Source organism: Protopterus annectens, chromosome 1.part0 (assembly GCF_019279795.1).
Source record: "Protopterus annectens isolate FY-2018-M chromosome 1.part0, PAN1.0, whole genome shotgun sequence".
Lineage (NCBI taxonomy): Eukaryota > Metazoa > Chordata > Ceratodontiformes > Protopteridae > Protopterus > Protopterus annectens.
Genome location: NC_056725.1, coordinates 493,898,390 through 493,917,744, shown reverse-complemented (window position 1 = coordinate 493,917,744; position 19,355 = coordinate 493,898,390). Strand labels below are relative to the sequence as shown.

At 39.2% G+C, this 19,355-nt stretch overlaps 1 protein-coding gene across 2 annotated transcripts in view; it reads right to left on the bottom strand.

Annotated features, from left to right (window-relative positions):
• TMEM63B (transmembrane protein 63B) overlaps positions 1-19,355 on the bottom strand; it is a 2,399,602-nt gene that overhangs the window by 148,480 nt on the left and 2,231,767 nt on the right. The window lies entirely within an intron of this gene.

Here is a 19,355-nt window from a genome sequence, read left to right as displayed (position 1 = left end):
AAAATTCAGCTGCTCTAGGAGGGGCCTGAATGTTCTCTTTTAGTATACTTAGGGCATATGTATGTCAACCATTGCTAATTTGTCATCCAGCCATGATCAACTGATGGTCCGGCTATGATCAGCTGATGGTATACTTCCTACTTGTAGTGTCTTATGAGCTGAATTCAAAACATTAGATTTCATATAACTGTCTGTAAGCCAAAAGCATGATAATGTTAATTCTTATTACAAAACATTCTTGTCAGTCTATTGAGTAATAATCATAATTAATTTAAGGTCATTAACATATTTATATATTATAACTTACTCAGACCACAAGCTCATTCAAATCTATAGCATGGGCAATAGCAGTGTAACATAAACATTGATGCATTCCAACATATAAATGGATGATTTATACTATGTTTTAACCCCAGGTATTTTATTTTTATTTATTTTGAAATTGTTAACCAGTGTAAAGTACTGATCACATTGGACTTATTTCAGTCTCAGCTTGGGGTAAGTGCAATAGATATGTGGTATTATATACAGAGTGAGTGACAAAACACAGTATACATGTATTATATACAAAGTGATTAACAAAACACAGTATATACATGTGTTATATGCAGAGTGAATGACAAAACACAGTATACACATGCATTATATGCAGAGTGATTGACAAAACACAGTATACATGCATTATATACAGAGTGATTGACAAAACACAGTATACACATGCATTATATGCAGAGTGATTGACAAAACACAGTATACATGCATTATATACAGAGTGATTGACAAAACACAGTATACACATGCATTATATGCAGAGTGATTGACAAAACACAGTATACATGCATTATATGCTGAGTGATTGACAAAACACAGTATACACATGCATTATATACAGAGTGATTGACAAAACACAGTATACATGCATTATATACAGAGTGATTGACAAAACACAGTATACATGCATTATATACAGAGTGATTGACAAAACACAGTATACATGCATTATATGCAGAGTGATTGACAAAACACAGTATACATGCATTATATACAGAGTGATTGACAAAACACAGTATACATGCATTATATACAGAGTGATTGACAAAACACAGTATATACATGCATTATATACAGAGTGATTGACAAAACACAGTATACACATGCATTATATACAGAGTGATTGACAAAACACAGTATACATGCATTATATACAGAGTGATTGACAAAACACAGTATATACATGCATTATATACAGAGTGATTGACAAAACACAGTATACACATGCATTATATACAGAGTGATTGACAAAACACATTATACAGGCATTATATACAGAGTGTATCTAAGAGTTGTCATCCTGCAAGAATCAGAATGAAAAGCAGAGTCAGAGCAAAGTATGCAGAAGGAAGTAGGGTAGGAAGAGCTTAAGGTATATGACCAGTGAGAGACAGCAGCTGCATTTTCCTTGAGACCTGTGATATAATTTTAGTTCTGACTGGAAAACGAGGTAAGAGGAATGATCTTTAAGAAAATAAGGGAGAGATTCTCACAGTGTGGGATCAAGGACTGACAAAGCATGATATGTGCACCGAAGCCTGGGAGGGGCTTGGAGGAGACGTTAAGACTTCTAAGGTTATATTTTGATGCATCTCTGAATAATGTTGATGCCAGTGGGGAGAAGGTTTCATTCTTACATTAAACAGCTGAGAGACAAATAGAAAGCCAGCACATTGTTTCACAGAAAGTCAGTTAGCTTTCTCAATGGTTTTGCAGTGATCTTCATTTCATGGGGAGCAAGTGATTAATCTGCATTATGCATATGTCTATAAAATGCCATCCATATTTTCCCATGACGCTGAGCCTTTATTCCCAGGCAACTGAGCATCCAGCCATAGGATCTGTAGTTTATTAGTTATCACATCATGGTTTGCACAGTCAAATGCTTTACTGAGAACAGCAGAAATGGTGACAAGTTGCCAACAGCAGTCCACTGTTCTGGAAACAAAATACAAAAGATGGGGCTGATTTATTGCATAGTTGCCATTGCATTATTTTGTGAGGCAGCAGTCTGAGTTTGTTTGATGACTTTCTCCTTTGTCTTACTCACTGTGTAAGTCTGTATGGTTAACCTCATTTGGCTAGTGCCAGTAAGAGGTCTAACTTATGTTTCAGTAAGTGACAAGGCCATACAAGTAAGTTAACACCATCATTCTATTCAAATCCATGGGTGACCACTTCCCAGTCATCCCACTATGGTCTTTAATAACCCTAAGATCAGCTTAGTTCTAATTATGGGTCACCCTATTTCATTACACTGTGGTTGCAACCATCTTTTGATTGGTATGTACTCTACACTTGCTCCAATGTTTATATTTCTTGTGACCAGTTTATCATCATTCTGTTTTAATTTACCAGACAAAATAATTCCTGCTCCTGTATGAAGAGTGAGGGGACTGAAGCAGCAATGACTATGCAGAGATAAGACTTAGAAACCATGGAAGATTACACACTTTATTGTATGCCTTCTGCCTCTTGCAGAGATGAACTGTTTGTCTCATATTCAAATCTGCTGAGTTAACTGCTTTCATAGTAGTCTAAATCTGATTAGTCAATTTATGAAAACTTCCATACTATTTTATTATCATTTTGGACAGTGCAGTGGTGCAGCGGTAGCAATGTCACCTCACAACAAGAGGTTCTCTAGTTCGATTCTTGGCTGGAGTGCCTTCTGTGCAAAGTCTTCCTCCCTGCATTTGTGCAGGTTTTCTCCAGGTACGCCGGTTTCCTCCCATGTCACAAAGATATGCATCTGGAGTGTTTCTCCATGGGCTGCCACTGAAAATTGGCTTTGTTCCAAGTTGGACTTTGCCTGTAAACAAATGTTAAATAAATACATTTTCAAGAACATAGTTTGTGTATCATAAAACCCCATTTCCCACTTTTCTCAACTACTGAGTCTTCAGAGGCCATCCCACAAAATTTGTTCATCTGTCCAAAATCATCAGTCTCTTGCAAGTCACGTAGACATTGGTCTATAAGGAAGTTATACAACATACAGCCAGTAACAGTAAAAAAAGTAATCAAGAATCAAAAGGGGTAAACACTAGGAAGTACTAAGGCTTTCTTTAGTGAAGAATGTGGTTTTCACTCATCCATTTTATAACCTGAAAAATGCTGGCAATGAATTTCTAGTTTCAGTTAAATGTTCATAATGTTATACTCCAGTATTAAAAATAGAGATGCTATAATTAAAGTTTCATTTGAAAATGCTATTTTGTTTTCTCTCTATTAGGATATGCAGGAAAGATTTCTTTCTCAGCTTCATTTCAACTTCATTTCTTTCTCAGCTGCATTTGAACTGGGGATGTTGCTTGTAATTCCTACATCCTTGGCATCTGTTCAGTTATGCATATATACTGAAATGTGCTTCATTTATAGCCACTAAACAACATGTTTATTATTTTTTTCTTAGAAATAGTTGGCAAAAAAGATAAGTTCATCTACTTTACTTTTTTATTTCACCGGTATTATCACAGTCCTTTCAGTGCTCTGATTTTGACACTTGGCTAGCTATTTCATCTTTGCACTATAACTATATATTTCTGTCATGTGTTTAGTGGGTCAAGATGAGTGTCTTAAACTAGAATAGCTGAAACAGTCCAAGTTCAGAAAAGTGGCAACATGTTCTCAGATAGCTGAATCTTTCTATCCAAGGCTGAAGCTGACTTTAATGCCCATAAGAGAGAAGTCATTAACCTAGCCTCTACCTGCTGGTACAAGATCTTATTTTACTTCATTGGCTAAAGTTTATATCGTCTTAATGGTGTAGTTAAAATTTGTTATTGAGGGGAAACAGTTTAGTTGAGGTATGAGATTTGTACTATTATTACAAATTTTACCTGAAAAACTGCAGGAAGAGAATGGTCTGACCATTATTGTCCAGTAGGTTGGGTGGGCGTTTGAAAGACATGCGTAAATGGGCGTGCCTTCACTGAAGGTTGAACACCGAGCTGACACCTCGGCGTTCGTGAAAATCTACTGCCAATCATTAGCGGACCGGAGTTCCGCTGTGGCGACCACTAACTGGGAAAAGCCGAAAGACAACAACAACAAGTAGTAGTATATTTTATTCAAGCTGTACTTTTTGCTTGGTTAATTTTAAACACCTATTGTTTTGCTGACAACCAGCTTTTGTATTATTTGAGCTATGGAAGTGTTAGTTTTCATATATTAGTTTAGTTCTATCTAGAATTGTAGGAAACATCATGCTACTCAATAAAATCATGAACTTCAGAATTTGAACTTCTGCCTCCCAATGGTGCTTTATTTCAAAAGGTTTATGAGAACAGATTACCATAACAATCTAACTTTGCGCTACCATCCAAGGCCATCTTTATTTATTTAAAGATATATTTCTTTAGTCATTTATCATGTAATGCTTTGCAACTGTTCAAACTATTCATGAAACCCCTGCAGCATAGTTTTGAGCTGCCTACTGACTTGAGCAAACGTAATTTCTTTTGGCGATCTATAATTAGATTTGAGGTTCCTCAGTTCAGGCATACGCAGTGCTCTGTGCTTAATATAATTATTTTTGTCAACAAATAACCCTGTGTTGAACTTGAGTGAACTACAAGCAACACCCTCTTTGGATGACCAGATTCTCTTTAGAACCAGTCGTGACTCAAAATCAGTTCAGAAAGAGATACGTGATAGCTTTTAAGGTTTGGACACGGCTCATGCCCACAAACATATGGGAAAGCGTGGTCATAACCTACACAATATTATCTGTAAACCTTTGTAGACTTTCTAGTGCTGCCCCTTGCACATGCTTACCCCAGTAACTGTAGAAATAGGTCTCTCATTGAAAACTTTGCATTTCATACATTTTTCTCTTTTCATTTCAGCCATGAAAAGTCCTTAATATTCAGGTTGTTGACTACCTGCAGGCAGATGTTTCAGGCACAGACAATACTGCCCTTCTAGCCTGCCAATATACCAAAACAACCATTCCCATAATTAGTGACCAAGTTCTTCTTAAAAATATATAAACTAGTGCTTGCTTTAATATAATTTCCAAGCATCAGCTGCTCTCATAGACAACCAGTTAGTACACTTGTAATTCTTATATAATCTCTGTATAGGTTGTCTGATCATTCTCTACTAATCTTTCACAATCCCAGACATTCCCAGAGGTAGTTGTCCCTAAATGCCCTATATACCTGAATAAGGTTTCCTTTTAAATATCTATATGAAACACTCTGCAAGTTCAGATATTTTAATCTTTCATAACAACTTTAATTTTCACACCCATGGTTGCCCTTGGTATATCTCTACCATACTCTTTCCAATATATTCATGCTACTTTTTTTATAAGCTTTCCATATTATTATTCCATACTCTAGTTTGGGTCCGATGTAACTTAAGAAACAATATGTTTACCATTTCTGATTTCCTAGATTTTATGAATCTTTTTATATAGCTTATATTTTTATAACTATCATTCCATTTTCAATTCATTTGCATGCAGACTATAGAACTCCTCATATTAAATAGATGGATCTAAAAGATGTAGCCTAAGCAACTATGAGCCTAAGATAGAGCCCATTGGAATGCCCTATTACAATCAAGAATTTCACCAATAAAATTCTGGATGGAATTTGTCATGTCCTATCATGCAGCTATCCATCTTATCAGGATTATATTAATACTTATTCTAATTTATTGATCAGTGTTTTCTGTATGATCCTATCAAACGCTGAATTACGTCTATATAAATTACATCACAGCACAGTTTAACATGGATAAGTGTTATACTATTATAGAATATTATGTTACAGGTAGTTATAGATCTGTTTCAACATATTCATGCTGATACATGATTTCACTACTCTGACAATAATCTATCCAAAATAGTGTTCTCCATTATTTTTCCACAACAAGAAAGTAAATGTATTGTGTCTGTGACTGGGTTTGTCCTATTTCCCCTTTCATTAAAGATGGGTTTAACAAGTGCACGTCTCCAGTCCTGTGGAATCTCCCTTACTTAAACTGCATAGTGAATAACAGATGTAATGGCACTGTAAGTTCATGCTGAAGTGTTCTGAGTTCATTATTACTAATTCTGTCTCATTCCCTTGCTGGTTTTGGCACCAGTTTGCTTAGTCCTTTTTTATTATAAACTAATTTAATTTTGGTATCTGAAGTTAATTGGATGCTACTAGCACAATTTATCATCCCCTTTGTGGAACCAAACCATTTTTCATAACATGTTGTAAATATTATTGTTATTATTATTATTTATATAAGCTACTCTGTTTGAGAATAAATTTTAAAAACTATCCACACATGGGTGCCGGAACCATAGAGCAAGGGGGAAGGGGCACTCCCCCTCTTCTGTATATAAACAAAATGATATCCGATTTCCCAGTGTTTTTAGTTTTAAATTTGTTTTCCGTCTTTTTCAGCTGATGTCATCACGTGTGCGATGATGTCAGCTCTGTGAAATGGCCTGTCGGAATTGAGCTTAAGGGCTCAATGTGCAGAGCTGCCTTCCCAACTGCTGTTCAGGTTGATGGACAGAGTGGAGCTGCCATTGTAGCGAGCTGAGATACTGTTTTTATCCGGGAGCAGAAGTTGGAACAAACTTATTTATTTATTTATTTATTTTATTTTGCATTTGTTAACCGGGAAAGTCCAAGTGGATACAAGTCCATTTACAGTGGAGGCCTGGGGAGAAAAGCTCCAAGAACAACATTATAGTAAAAAATAAAAAAATAAGAGTTGCATAAATGACATACATGTAATTCATTTAGACATAGCTGACAATCCAGGCATTTGATTTATACATAGACATAGTTAATTATTCATAATACAGTCTTTATAAATAGTAAATGAATAGAACCATACATTTAGTATCAAAATGTCCAGCTATCCTGGGGTATTACAGGAGCATAGTCTGTTATTGGAGAAATATGTTTTGAGCAGTTTCTTAAATTGGGTTAGTGAGTTTGTAGCTGTAATTTGGGCAGGGAGAGAGTTCCAAGATTTGGAGATGCAAAGACTATAGATGGAGTTTCCTGCCTCATTGTTAATCCTGGTTACCTTAAGGAGGTGTTGGGTACTTGACCTTAAGGATCTGGTGGGGTTATAGGGCTGAATGGGTTGTTGAAGGGATGTTTTTTTTTCTGAGTGGTAAAGTAATTCATGGGTGAGTGTTAGCTGGTTGTACTGGAGTAGTAGTGGGAATTCTAGCCATTGTAGTTTAATAAGGCTGTCACAATGGTGTGTTCTTGGGGAGGATTATGTGGCAAATATAGCTATCTTGTTGTAACAGTTGACAAGTTTGTTTAGGTCTGTTTTGCAGAGGTTGGTCAGCATGGGGGATGCATAAAGTAATGTGGATAATAGGTGTGTCCTGGCTATAGTGATTTTGGAGTGGTTAGAGAGGAGTTGCTTGTTCTGATAAAGTAGCCCTATTTTTTTATGTACTTTTTTATGGTTTGGGAGATGTGCGTATCCAATCTTAGGTGACTGTCAATTTCACACCTAATAGTTTGGCTTGATTGGTGGGGCTTGATTGGTGGTGGAGTTGGTGGTGTTGTTTTGTGAAGATATTGTGAGGTTATATGTGGGTGGTGCGTTTCTGTGGGGGCTAAAGATTAGTACTTTAGTTTTAGCGGGATTGAGAATGAAGTTGTGGTTAGTGATCCAGGCTTCTGCTAAAGAGAAACATTCTTGTGTTTGGGAGTGGAGAAGGTTAAGGCTGTTGACTGCACATATTATGGTGGTATCGTCTGTGTATTGGACTACTGATACATTGGGAATATTGGCTGGAAGTTGGTTAGTAAATGGGGTAAAGAGCAAAGGCCCAAGGATGGAGGCTTGGGGAACTCCTAAGGTTACAGGTAGTAAGGGAGAGAGTTGGTTTTGCCATTTGACTGCTTGCTGTCTGCCATCTAGATAGCTCTTGAACCATGAGCTAGCTGGGGGGTTGAGGTTTAGGGTGGACAAAGAGTTAATCAATTTTTGGTGATCAACTATGTCAAAGGCTTTAGAAAGATCTAAGAGTGTAGCAGACATGAGTAATCCATTGTTTCTATGGCTATTAACGGTGTTAGTGAATGATGTAAGGGCAGTGGATGCGCTGTGGAAGGGTCTAGAACCATGTTGCTGTTGGGCTAGAAGGTGGTTATGTGGGAGGTACTTCATTAATTGCATGTGGACAGCTCTTTCTATGATTTTTGCTAAGGGTGGTAGTATGGCTATTGGACGGTAGTTATTGAGTTTGAGAGAGCTACCCCCTTTGTGCAATGGTGTTACATGTGATATTTTCCAAAGCTGGGGTACTTTGCTCTCAGAGATAGATCTGTTTCTTAGGATGGGCACTGGGTAGGCTATAGCTTCAGCAGCTAGTTGAAGATATTCAGATGGTAATTTGTCAGCTAGTGTGGATGTTGGTTTCAGTTTTGAGAGTAGTTTTTCTATGACTTTTGTTGGGACTGTGTTAAAGCTAATGTTGTGGGTTTTGCTATTTGTTTTAGTTGGAAAAGGTAATGTTGTTCGAGTGGGGATATTGTGGCTTGGTTGGTTGCTAGCTAGGGTTTGTATAGTTTCTGTGAAAAATTTGTTGAACAGTGTGGGTATATTGTCTTGGCTATTATCTGTTTTGGCAGTGGGGGTGGTTGTCTTCCCTGGTTGTGACAGAGTTGATTGCAGTCCAGAATTTCTTTGGGTTGTTTATATGTTTATTCTGGATCTTTTGGTAATAGGAGATTTTGTTGGTTTTAATATGCTGTTTGGCTTTGTTCCGTAGTTCTAGGTACTTTTGTTTGTCTAATTGGCTTCTGGTTTTGTGATAGTTTGTCCAAGCTTTGTTTCTATTTCTGAGTATTATTTTAGTTTCTATGGTTAGTCGTGGGGCATGTTTGTTCTTGATTCTAGTGGTTCGGGGGGAGGGCGTGTTGGTTAAGTATATTTATAAAGGTAGTATTAAAGTGATGAACTGCTTTGTTGAGGGGTAATGTTTTTAGGGGGAACCAGTTGCATTTCTTTAGATCAGTGTTAAATTTAGTTGGGTTAAACTGTTTTTTGTTCCGTCTTAGACAGTTACTTGGGACAGTTGGGAAGTTTTGCTGCTAAGTAAGAATGTTGCTTGGTGGTCACTGAGGGCATCTGGCAGACATCCTGATTGGGTTATTCAGGAGGGGTGAGATACAAGTATCCAGTTTAGAATGGATTGGTGTTTGGTTCTTTTGTCTGTTTTGGTGGGGGAAGAAATGAGTTGGGTTAGGCCATGAAGGTTGATGTGAGATAGAGAGTTTTGACTGGAGCAATTGAGCCAGTCAATATTCAGGTCTCCTAATATTATGTTTGCTTGGGGGAGTAAAATAGATGTCCTGTCAAGTAGTTTTTCAGTGGTGGGGATATTGTTCCTGGGGGGATATAGCATCCTATGATGTTTAAATGTTTGTTTCTGCTAATCTTTAATTTGGTTGGGATGAGTTCCATATTTCCTAGTTCTGGGGATGTGATGTCTAGCTTTTCTAAGATGAGGTGATTGTTATATAGTATGGCAACACCCCCTCCCTTCTTCCCTATTCTGTCATTGCAAATTATATTGTAGCCAGGTGCAGTACTTTTGTTATCATGGATTTCTGGTTTTAGCCAGGTTTCAGTTAGTATTACTATGTCTGGCTGATAAAAGCCTAGTAGGGCATGGAGGGCATGCACTTTGTTTAAGATGCTTCTAAAATTAAGATTGATGATTAGAAGTGAGTTATTGGGTCTGTGGGGGAGGGTAAAAGTTGTATTGGAGGTTGGTGGGCTTGGGATTGATGGACCTGGGTTGGGGTGTATGTCCCCACAACATAAGAGTGTTGTTTGCAGTTGTAACTGAAGTTTAAGTAACTTGTTTATGATTTTTATATATTTTAAAGAAGTGCAGGTGTGTCTATAAGTTGGGAGCTCCTTGGGTAAGTGGTACATAGGGATGGATTGGTAGTGGTATGGGTATAATTGAGTATGTTGTTTGTGGTTGGGTGTGTGGAGGAATGTTCCTTTATTTGGGATAATTAGCCTACACTTGTATTGGGATTGATAGCTAGTAATGAGTGATAGTAGTATTAGGGTAGGTATGTAAATGGAGTATAGTAGGATTTTTGTTTTAGAGGGATTTGATAGTGTAGGCATGTTTGAGTTTTATTAGGTTGGTAGGAGGTGTAATATGGAAAGAGTGGAGTATACTGAAGAGTGTTAATAGCAGTTGTTGGTATGAATGATTGGTTAGATTAGGTACTAGGATGAGGTAGTGAGTTAAGGAGGAGTGTGGTTAATTGTAGGTGTGGTGTATAGGTATAAAGGTAATTGATATGTGGATGGGTGAGAATGGGGGTAGGGTAGGGTAGCAGAGTGAGCAGGAACCACCTGAGCCTCCTGTGCTTGCCAGGGCAAGAAAAATCAATCAGCTTATCAGGAGTAGCTTGTGTTTGCAACACTCGCCAGTCAGTAACCTGATCTCTAATATTATTAAGTAAAATAATTTTATTCTAAATAGACTCTCTTATTCTTTTAGAGGAAACCTCTCATTTATTTTGCCCTAACTTGCTGCCATTATTTTAAGCAGTAAGCAAGGGGCAAGTAGACTAGTAAATAGGACTTTTAATTGTGTAACTAGCCAATGTACGGGGAGGGAATTCTTGGATTATAGTGCCATATAGTGGCTTCAGTAGAGAGGTTAATACCCTAGGGTGGAAACGTTTACTATGAGCGCTCAAGCATGTACGCTCGTAAGGAGAGATGTCCATGTGTTTGTGCTAGCCAGAGGTTATGCTATTAAACAGTAAAACATTTGGAAGTATTAGGACCTACACATCACAATTTAGTAGAGTTTAGTTGTCCTTGTATTCAGCGGGAGATTTCCCTGGAGAATTTCAGGTCAGGAAAGGTAGAAGGGCTGGGAACTATTTCAGCAGAGGAATGCTCGTTTCCTGCCTAAGGCTTAGAATGAGACTTCACAATTTAGTAGAGTTTAGTTGTCCTTGTATTCAGTGGGAGATTTCCCTGGAGAATTTCAGGTCAGGAAAGGTAGAAGGGCTGGGAACTATTTCAGCAGAGGAACTTCATTTCCTGCCTAAGGCTTAGAATGAGACTTCACAATTTAGTAGAGTTTAGTTTTCCTTGTATTCAGCGGGAGATTTCCCTAGAGAATTTCAGGTCAGGAAAGGTAGAAGGGCTGGGAACTCAAGGGGGAACAAACTGCAAGGTAATATATAATGTAAAAGTTGGAACAAACTGCAAAGCTTACAAATAAGTCAAAACTAATGGCTATTGTGGTGTTCTTTTAGTACAAGTAAAAAACAGTACATTTTATTCACTTGACTTTAGATTGTTTGCTTGTTTGTTTATTTAATTAGCCTTTGTTGTCCAGGTTAGTCCCACTAGGCTAGGTTAAATGCATACATAGTTGTCAGCTTCCAAAGAAAGGCCAGGTTCATCCCTTTTTTAGATACATATATCATCTGAGGTGGACTCTGTTGTAATAGGGACCAATCTTCTCTCACCATCATAGCTGCAAGAAAACAATGGATTGAAATCCTTTCCACATCAGAATATTGTGTATTATATGAAGTCAGACTGGATGCTGCAGTACAGAGTATCAGAGTTTTCTTAGATAAATTAGCTAAACCACAATGTCTTATTGCCTAGTACTGTAATATGTAGGGAGACTTGTCTGGAAGGCAAAAGTCAGGAAGTTCTTTTCTTACATAGAGTTCAGCTGAAAGGAAGATCTGGAACAAAAGAGAGAGAGGTCCCAGTCAGGGCTAACCTACAGAGTGTAAATTGTGGTTTATACTTTGTGGAATGATTTGCTTTTAGAGGTGAAAGTTGGACTTAGTCTGAAAGTCTGCAGCCTTTTAGTTGAGATATAATGTATTCTGGAAGGGCTATGTAGACTGATCACTGTCTTGAAGGTACCATTTTGCTGTATTTTGAAACTGCAGTGTCAGGAGGGTTATTATTTTAGTTTGTGAAAATTGAATAAACCTGTGTGTGTGTATTTGTCCTGCCTTCAGTATTATTTACTTACTACTAATAATACTTCAGTGTTAATTTAGAACTCATGTCTCTCTTGCACACACGTGTGTGTGTATACCTGGTGGTTAGTGGTACTCAGGCTCAAACCCAGTACCTTAGGTACAAGGTAAAAAGGGCCTAAAGTCCCTAGCCATCACGACTTGTGAGTTGATGCCTTGTATTTTTTGATCTGTTCCTCATAAAATCTGTGTTTTTCAGGATTTTTGTGGCAAATCACTAAAAGATTGAATTCACTAAATAATGACAGGCATTTGAATTTCAGACTCCATATTCTTCAGAAAATAAATGGTAACACAAAACCTTTTATTCTAGCAATTTTCTAAGTTTATAAGATCAGTATTTGAAATATGTCCCAATTTTGGGGCTGCACTCCCCCATGTATTGGCTTTGTCCAGGTTTTTTGTGCTAAGAGGTTGAGAGCTATGGTGAGAAGTGAGAACTGAATTCACTAAATGGTAACCATTTAAGTTTCAGTCTTCCTATCATTTAGGCAACTGCTGATTTGGCATATTGGTATGTTGATCTGACTGTAGTGCATAAGGTCCTGGGATCAACACTAATGCATGGTGGTAGCACAGCATTTTATTCTAACAACTTTTCAAAATTACGCAAGCAATGTTTAAAAATGTGTCCCTGGTTTTTGGGCTTTTGTCCCCCTCCCCAATAGATTTTGGCTTTTTCCAGATTTCTTGTGCTGCAAAATTGAGAGTTACAGTTTGAGTGTCGAGTGGATTTTACAAGGAGCTGAGAGCTTCAGAGGAAGAGAAGTTTAGTGCTACTTATGTGAAGGTGTTCACACTGTTAGTAGCGCAACAGGTAACATACTTGCTTTTAATGCAGAAGTCTGTGGGTTCTACTCCCACAGCATGCAGATAGATCACTAATAGTGTACTGAGTTGTACTTTAAAGGGAGTGGATGCTGCAGTCCTATGAACGTCCTCCTTTGGAGGAGTTATCTAATAACTATGTTTCTGTTATCGGTTTGCCATCCATTTTCCATTGCAAAATTACTAGCTCGTCATTTTTTTTATTGTAGCATAATTTATTCTTTAAGGGCAACAGGCACTTTATTTGTAGATGAAACAATGAAATATAAAGTTGTTTGCTAGCAGCAACCTTCATTAGTCACAGATCCCTTCAATGTGGAATTTTTTAGATGACTTACTTCTGCAGAGATTTTGCATATTTACTAATATTGGTGGATTGTAATGACAGAAGTTTGAGTGGCCTTTTATGGTTGAACTTTTCTGAAATGCGTAGATTTGACATTATTGGTTCATACATTTTGTTTCATTGCTTACTAGAAGACTGTTCTAAACTACAAATTTAAAACACATTCTAACAAGTGGTGCTGTATTATGCAAGGAATATAATTTAATACAATCAGGTTAATACAATCAGGAAGGTGAATCAAAGAATGCATACATGTATGCTTGTTCACAGGATGCAGAAGATCAAAACAGGGGAAGAGACCAGTCACCAATGGAGTGCCCCAGGGCTCATTGCTGAGACTTTTTCTGTTTGGCATATACATCTTAAAAGTAGTAGGAACTAAGTTTGAGATTACTGCAAGCTAGGGGCAGTTATTGAATCCCCAAATGACTTAGCCATCATGCAGGAAGGTTTATCCCAAACAATAACTGGTGCCAGAATCATGAATTAAAACTAAACTCTAAGAAATACATGATTGTATCCTTTGCAAAGTTATTTACTCCAGGGAACTGCCAAATTGAAAATGCCCCCTGAAAACTGACCCAGTTGTTTGGCATTTGGGCACTTGTGTGTACAGTGACCTAACTTTTGACCAACATATGCCCAGAGTCACAAGAAATTCTTTCTATATTGCACAGCTTATAAACAAATTGATTTTGACTAGATCTAGAGATGTTATTGTCCCCCTTTACAAAGCCCTCATTAGGTCAATCATTTTGTATAATGCCTACTTTGGCATGTATCTGTCCAGACCCATGCAACATCTCTAGATCTAGACAAAATCAATTTTAGTAAGGATATAAGTCCTAAACAATAGGTCCCGCATGGACCACCTCAAAGATTTATCAATATACTCAGTATCCTACAGAGTGCTTAGAGGTGACATGTCTGGTATACAAGGCATCCTCCGACCTAATACAGATGGACCTACTGAACATCAGCAAGTCAAATGGCATCAGAAATATTCAATCAAGGTATCTAAACTGAATGTTGTGGAGAGATGGATATATATCACAGAGGCTACCACTGTTCCAGAACAGACTATCCATTCAAGTAAAACAAAGCTCATCCCTGTCCACATTCAAATGCAACTTGGATCTAAGGATGGGTAATAGAAAATGTACTCCAGGAGTGACCCTCATGCCGCTAATGGATAGAGGCAGTTCCTAAATGCTGCATCCCTTACATGGGTCCCCTCAAATTATCTATAGTATGATCACATTCACTTATAGCTGAAGTAAGGCACAGTTATGCTATTACTAGTTTAATGCCCAGTCTTATGAACCAGTTATATATAGTTTGTTATCACATGCAAGATAATAACAAGAGTAACACAGCCTTCAAACGGTTCCCTATTACATCCTCGAAGACGCACTTACCCGAATACATAAACGCTGACATGTCTCCATTGAACCACGTAAACATCGATCGTCCTGAAGCGCAAAATCCAAAATGTCGAATCGTCATGGTTGGCCCTTCCGTAGTATAGCTCTGTAAGTTAAGTGTGCAATAGTTACGGACCTTAGGGTTAGGGTGCAGGTTAAGGTAAGTGCATAGATGGTAATGTATGTGAGATTTAGTGTAGAGTTAGATGTAGGGTTTTGTTACGTATATGTGTGTGGATTATTTATTTTGTTTGGGTATAGCTTGTTAAGGTAAATGTGCGATAGTTACGGACCTTAGGGTTAGGGTGCGGGTTAAAGTAAGTGCATAGATGGTGGTATATGCAAGATGTAGTGTAGGGTTAGAAGTAGGGTTTAGTTTAGGGTTAGACATAGGGTTTTGGTTAGTGTATGTATGTGTTTGTTTAGTTTGTTTGGGTAGGTAGTATGTAGCGGGCGGTGGGGTGGGACAAGTATGATGGTTCGAGCTTTTGATTTTTGCGGTTTAGGGCATTCAGTGTATTCGCGGTTCACAGAATATGTGTCGGCGTTTTTGTAATCGGTTATTAGGGCTTTCGAGCTTGCAATACAGACCCCCTTCAAACAATACTCATCCACTAAGTACCTGTGTCCTCAATCCCCATTCCCTTTAAGTCAAGCCATAAACACTTCCGAAAATTATAGTTTACTTCACCTTCCAAATGTTACTATACTTCTTTAAGATATTTACTTACTCATTCTGGGTAACATGACAGATGCTAAAGTACTTGCAAACATGTTATTTCTTAACTACTACATTATAGATTTACTTATTGTTTATGCCAGGTTTGTAACTTTGCCTAATTTAGTTTATTAATGGTATGTACTGACTCTCCAATGATTGACATACACCTTTAAGTGCTTAACCACTTTAACTTGCTATCTCTGTAAACATACTACATGCTTATATAACTGCAGACATATTACCTAATAAAATGCATTCGTCTCTTCCACCAAATAGCAGATTACCCTGTGGTAGTGGGTGCTATAGACTGCATGTGCATTTGAATCAAAGCACCACCCGGTGATCAGGGTAGGGCCTACATCAACCGCAGGGGTATCCCCTCCATCAACTGCCAGGTCATATGTGATGCCCAGGGCAGTATAATGAATGTGTGTGCTGGCTGCCCTGGAAGCTATGACGATTCCCACATATGGCATCTGATGCAGCTGTACCAGAGATTTGCCAGTGGGGACATCCCCTATGGTCAGCTAGTGGGGGATGCTGGTTACACACTGGAGCTGTTACTGATGACACCCATCAGAACTGCACTCACACCTGTACAAGAATGCCATAATGAGGCACACGCACAGACCAGACTTATAATAGAGCATGTGTCCAGGATGCTCAGGTCACAGTTCTGGTATCTGGACACATCCGGTGGAGCCTTGCAGTACTCACCAGCTACATGTACCCAAATTGTTATGGTATGTGCTATGCTACACAATATGATCCTGTGGAAACAGCTGCAGCAGGAACAGCATGGGGCAGTGCCAAACAGCCCCTCACCAAATGCCAAGGCCTGCACAGGAACAGAGTGACTCGGAGGAAGAACAACCTGAGCCTGCCCAGTATGTCGAGGCTGCGGCAAAGAGACAACGCATAGCACATACACTGACACAGTAGGGACCCAGAGAATGACATCTCTCTCTGACTCACACATACAGTAAAAGGTATGCCAAACATGACACTACCTGTGTTCAACCATGTATAGGGAGTGTACTATGTGCATCCGACATAGGCAGCCCTCCAGCACCATCCGCAAGTTTGGCACACCCTCAAGGTAAGTCAGTCAATCAACCTACCAATTGCTGAATGAAGTAGAATGTGTCATTACCTGTATCTATGGTATGGATGTGAGCATGCATGGGAATTGGGTGGCTGAATGTTATGGCAACGGACAGCAGACACCCATAGTGACACCATGACATCTGTAACACATACTGTAGGCACCATAGTAGCCAGCACTACACAGGGTGACAAAACCCACTGCAGGAAATGTGCTGAGCAACATGTATGTCCATATGACCCACACATGCCAGTCAGGGCAGTTCACATACCCAAGAACAATCTCAGCCAGCAGGACAGGTATAGACAAACCCAAACAGAGCTTGTGCCATGGTCCCTGAATGATGGCTATGGTTCACCTCTCCCCCAGGCCTACACAGACAGACTACAGCAGGGCAGGCAGTGGGATGTTAGTTCTGAAGGGTAGGAGGTCAGACAATAATATGCAGGGCAACCAAAGCCACAATCTGTAGTACACTGGTATGCCTCTAGTCAGCATGATAGTTAACAATACAGAATGAAATGGCGTACCTGGCATACCAGTACAGTGATAGCAAATGTGTACAACTGCCACATGTGCTCCCCACATCCTACATAGTAATGTAATAACAGTCAGGTGCCCCACCAACCCTGTGTAGAAATGTAGAAATAGACCGGTGTGCCCCCCCATGTAGCAATGTAATAACAGTCAGGTGTGCCCCCCATCCTGTGTAGAAATGTAGAAATAGTCAGATGAGCCCCTCACCCTACGTAGTAATGTAATAACAGTCAGGTGTGTCTCCCATCCTGTGTAGAAATGTAGAAATAGTTGGCTGAGCCCCCCCCCCATCCTATGCAGAAATGTACGAACAGTCAATGCCAAATGCTTGATGGATACCCTGCAGAAACAGCATGCCACCTGTCGGTGTACAACACCAAGGTCAGCACTGCACTTTAAACTACCTGAACTTGATCCACACATTAAATACAGAAGACCATACTGGGCATGCTCACACACAGGTCATACTGGGCATGCTCACACACTTATACACAAGAAGGCCATGTCTGCAAATACCAGTGGACCAGACATATCTGGCAGTCGCAGTTGTTAGTGCAGATGCTCGTCAGTATGCACCACACATGCCTTGCACACACAGTGGATAGGAATACAGACATATATGTAAGGACAACACACTATAATAAGCCAAAGGCAGACGTACATAGATGTGTGGAAGAGGGTGACTGTGACAAGGAGCCATCCAGGCCTGTCTCACCCAGCACACAGCCAAAGGGCCCCAAACACATGAGGCTTAGATGTCACTCACTGCAGATACTAGCCACCAGCATCTGTCAGCATTACAGACTATTGGTGCATATGCCAGCTGTGAAACATGACTGTACAAGGAAGTAGTCATCTAGCAGCTGTTTACATGTACCTGTGAAACATGACCCTGTGTGTGCCCGCATGTGGCATGTCAACCTCTAGATGAATGGGTTATGGCCCATGTACACACACCGCCCTACGCATAGCCCTACTATGACAAGCCTGCTGAGGTCATCCACTGTGAAATACACCCTTGGGAGAATTATAGCCTGGTAATCTCCGTGGCGTGCACCATAACTTAGTATTGCTGTAGTGTGATAAAATAGTTAGGTAGGAATTTTATTCTCAGACATGGCAACTGTTTGTATGTGTTTGTCTGTCTGTCTGACTGTTTAGAGAGCAATGCTTTTTAGAGTAGTCACACCCCCAACAATTCAAATGCTCATCTTTGGCAAGGCTGCTGATGTCATCCACCTAGAAATACACCCCTGGGAAGGCTGCAGCCCAGTAATCTCCGTAGCGTGTCCTGTAACTGCATACTGCTCTATTGTGATAAATTAGCTAGGTAGCTATTCTAATCCCAGACACGGCAAGTTTGTGTGCCTCTAATTATTATTATTATTATTTAAGGGTCCTCAGCACTAGCACAAATCTCCCTAGGCTTACCCAAACAAAAAAAAAAATTGTTTGCATATATATTATAAACTTAAACTACAGAACACACTCTAAAAACTAAAGATAAGCTTAAATAAACAAACTCAACAAAAAGCATAGGCATTGAACCTGGTGTTTGTTTAGATGAGATTACTCACCTGCAAGTTAATTATTCAGGAGTTACATCTTGAAACCTGGGCTCTAGTGGCTATGTAATTATCAAACCTACCAATATTAGGCCAAATGATAAACATTACTACAAACTTCGATGGTGATATCCACCCCAACCCTGGCCCTTCCCCTCCACTCAATTGTATTCACACCCTATCCCCTCCACTTCTCAATCTAAACTCTAGACCCTTTAACTCTTCTGACCTGTCATCTAAACATCCTACTATGTCTCACAGAAACCTGGCTTAAAACCAAGTACCTAAAAGACACACAGATAATCCCACCAGGTATGATAGAGCAGAGAGCAGACGAAATACTCTGAGTGGTGGTGGCCATACTCTACAAAAATCAAACATAAAAGCATAAATATAGCATGTATTTACATCCCCAGGCAACAATAATAACAAAACCTTAGAGGACTTTCTCCACTGTTTAACTCAAACTCACCCCACCCCATCTAGCAGCATAAATCTACATGGCTTTTCTCAGCCTCCATCCCACCTACCAGACTAGGTAAACCCCAAAACAAAGACAGCATCCTGGACTGGATCCTTACTAATAAAGATCCACCCAGTACTACCAGTACTCACCCTCAAGAGGACATGAGTGATCACTTACTCACCTATGTTATCAAAAATCAGGAACAATAATAAATTCAACTCCATTTTCAAACTGAACTTAAAGCCCACAACTGGACAATACTCAAGTCTCTTCC